Source organism: Aulonocara stuartgranti (assembly GCF_965226115.1).
Source record: "Aulonocara stuartgranti genome assembly, chromosome: 13".
Classification (NCBI taxonomy): domain Eukaryota; kingdom Metazoa; phylum Chordata; class Actinopteri; order Cichliformes; family Cichlidae; genus Aulonocara; species Aulonocara stuartgranti.
This window is the reverse complement of record NC_138949.1, coordinates 8,420,449-8,424,308: the sequence shown is the minus strand read 5'-3', so window position 1 is coordinate 8,424,308 and position 3,860 is coordinate 8,420,449. Positions and strand designations below refer to the sequence as shown.

General features: G+C 36.5%; 1 long non-coding RNA gene across 1 annotated transcript; it reads left to right on the top strand.

The window, feature by feature from the left end:
• Window positions 1-1,709: 1,709 nt before the first annotated feature.
• Window positions 1,710-3,383, top strand: LOC309719824. Its single transcript, XR_014280332.1, has 3 exons — window positions 1,710-1,917; window positions 2,085-2,261; window positions 3,074-3,383. It is a non-coding gene; the product is annotated as an uncharacterized lncRNA (long non-coding RNA).
• The last annotated feature ends 477 nt before the right edge of the window (window positions 3,384-3,860 follow it).

The following is a 3,860-nucleotide window of genomic DNA, read 5'->3' as shown; positions in this document are numbered from 1 at the left end:
ACGTAAGAGTTATCTTCTAATTCATTCTAAAAAGCAGGAATTTTACTGTTCTGAACTTCTAGAAATTTCTTTTGGAAATAAACATTTACTAAAAAGATGCAATGGTTTTTGAAAAACATTTATTCTGAACTGTGCACCACAATTTCAAAACATTTTCTGAAAGATGTAACAGTATACATGTTCTCACTTTCATTAGAATTTTGTTTATCAAAAGGTCTGACATGGTAAATGCAAATAACAGCATTCTCATCACTTATTTCTTCAATACAATATGCATGTCCTTCATTCATCCCTTTGTGGAACTTCAACGCACTTCTGCTCTCCCCCATATTCCATCTTCACAAGCATATCCTGTGCGGAGATTGAATAAAAATTAGTTGACACTAATTAATGGCACAAATAATCCAGTAAACAATTGCAGCACAGTAAAAAAAAAAAAAAAGGAATCCTCTTTGAGCCATTACTTGTGTAAAGTATTTTCCCAAAAGACAAGGACACAGGCAACAGGTAATACTGAACTAAATGTAAAACCTCAACCTTTTTCATTTTTACCTAAACCGTGTGCACAAAACTCTGGAGGGATCTATGCTAACGTAGAATCCAGTCAGGACGTCAGCTACTGCTGTTTGCTCGTTTTTTTTATGGGCGATCGTTTTCAGGCTTCAAGTAGCACCATTATACCAACATTTCACATTCTAGACATTGTTTTAGGTGTGTTTGACCAAAAGTTTGACTGAAAATTCACATGCAAGCTTTTTTCAAGGCTGTGGTATTTGCCTGCTAACAATACCTTTCAGCTAGCTAAAACAGAATATTATGCTATCAGCGAGCAACATGGCTAATGCCTTTCACACAGCTTTGTCTCAACTCCAAAGAGCCACAGAAGTAAAAGCTCATAATAATAATTGAAACAATCTTTGAAAAAATGACTTACCAAGCATGGCAAACAATTCAAATATGTAGAGCAAAATGTTCTGAAACGGCTTCACTTCAGCTTCGATTGGAGCCGTGCTGGGGGCGGAGTCTGTGAATTTACTCTGTTGGTGTCATAGCCCCTGTAGGAGTTCAGAGTTAAGAGGTCAGGAGTTAATGTTTCCATTGTAACACCTCCAGATTTGACAGAGAAACACTCATTTTTAACACTCGATTTTAACTACTATCATTTTACACCTCAGAGTTACATTAAAAGAATGTGACTCTGCTTAGAGTAAAATTAACTCTACTTTTGCAAGGAGACTATTAACACCAAAAAATTTAACACTTTTGAATTTGCTGTGCACATGTGGTGGTTCAGACATTTCTAAAACAAGGCAAATAATTCTTATGTGTACTGCCTTACCAGGGTGTTTAATATAAATTTAATGATGCACATAAACAAAATTAAAAATATACAACTAAGTGATATCAATCGTTTGGAATAACCAATAGTAATAGAGCTATTCACATGTTATGTGATGTTAGTTAGCCACTGTAGCTAGCAGCCAAATGGCTCGGTAGCTAGCTAGCTAGCATTATACTCACCTTCATGTCTAACTGCTGACGTCGTTGGCTTAGTGCAATCTAGATCATCCAGTCTCTGCTTTTTGTATCTCTTCGAACGTGTGCTAACTGTGTAAGTCGCAGACGCACACAAATTTTTATCTTCTGCTCCATCCATGGCGCAGGAACTTGAACGAGCGCCTTCAGTGTGTCTTTTCGTGCCCCTTTGGCTTGACCTTCCAGAGCGCTCCACTGCCTGTCGCGCTCTGAGAGGAGGGGCTTTCCTTAATAAAGTTAACTGTGATTGGATGGTTGTATAAGCTCCTCTGCGTTTAAATTAAATTTGTTTTCCCTCCCTTTGGCAGCAGAACATATTTTTTTTAGCGTGAATCCAGCAGGTTAGATCTACATAACAAAGTCGGAGATACATTATAACAGGTGAGACAATCCTCTTTTTTGCGTGGGACTATTTTTGATTATAGGGCTTGTTTTATATAGCATGTGAAGTTCTTTAACTCTGAACCGATTTGCACTAGACTCCCATAGAGTATTTTACGGTGTTTCGAGGTGATAATAAAATAAATTACTCATTTTTTTTCCACCAGAATGTCTTTGGGAATGAGATTGCGCACCAGAATAGAAGGAAAACAAACTAAATATAAGGCACTAAGGCACATTAAATGGCTGCAGAAGAAACACCTGCTAAAAAAGAAGCTTAGATGTCCTGTTTGTCACCATAAGATGAAAATGATTTCCGTGGTGAAGAAAGACCAATATATGTGGTATGTATAATGCATGATAATGTAGTGCATGTAGTAAATATAACAAAATATTTCGGTTATCAATGCAAGAGGGAGCATTAACCTCTTTTCATTATTATTTTCTTCATACTTAATGTTGTGATTATCTTTTCAATTAATGCTCTTGTTTAAGGGTCCATTTCTTTACTTAACTCATTGATATGTTCTCAGGTGCTACAAAAGAGCAAGTCATAGGAAAGTTTCCAGAACAATTAGAACTAGCTCTCTCTTTGAGAAATCAAAAACATCTCTTTTCAGTTGGATGAAGTTCATTTACAGGTATATGTAGATGTAGACATTAATACCAATGCACCTTTCATAATTGAACACCAATACGAGACTTGTGAAATAAAATTAGGGCCTCAGTAAGTAATAATTGCCTCAATTTCTATCACAGATTTTCACAAGGGCTCAGGCTCAGACAAATAGATATGATCGATGATGAAGTGGCTGGCAGCTCCAGAACACTAAGTAGCATGGCAAGACACATTCGACATGTTTGTATACGTGCAATTAAAAGACACAGAATAAACAATGGACACCGTCTTGGTGGTGACAGAGAATTTGTGGTTATAGATGAAAGCTGTCTCCGTCATCAGCAAAAGGTTGGTAAACTCTCAGACAGGTTTGTTAGAATCAATGCAGATCTGAATGTGTCCTCTAAACATGGAAACCTTTACCATAAGTAAAAAAAATTAGTAGAAGCAACCATCTTTTTGAATGTTTCTTTGTAGATATTTAATTTTATTCTTTTTAATTTTAATTCTGTTTAATTTTATTCTTTTTGTTTTCAGTATGCACGTGGACGCTTTGGAAATGCATGGAAAAGGAAGAAATGGGTATTTGGAATGATGGGAATTAAAGACAAAAGGCGAAGGCTCGTGTTAAAACTTGTTGAAAAACGATCAAGGCGCCACCTTGTTCCTCTGATCAGACAGCATGTTAAGTTGGGTAGTGCCATTATCAGTGATGAGTGGAGAGCCTACAAGAATGTTTTGACAAACATAGGGTACAGACATTACACTGTAAATCACAGCAGGTGGTTTGTAGATCCTCAATCTGGCAGTCATACACAGCATATCGAAAGGGCTTGGATGACCATCAAAGGACATGACCGTAGACTAAGAGGAAATCGCACTGAGAAGTTGCTGGAGGAACACCTGATGGTTCTTGAGTGGTCATCTTGGCTTGGTTCGCGACACCCTGATGGACCACTGGGACGCTTATTTAAGGACATACAAAAAATATTTCCAGTTTGAACCAGTCTGGCATGAACTTTTTTTGGAGTGGGTGACTGTTTGGTGTTTTAAAAAACACATTTAATGTTACATGTGTTACTCTTACAATACATTGCCATTTTTGACAGTAGTTAAATGTTATTTCAAGCACTGATTGTAATTTAGGTCTAAGTGTTATAAATGGTGACATTATACATTTAAGACTCACTTTTGGCAATTATAAATGTTTATTAGTGATTAATAAATGGTGTTATGCTTTACACTTTACAATAAGGCTCCCATTTGGCATTTATAAATGTTTATTAGTCCTTAATAAATGTTGACATGTTTTAAACTTTACGAC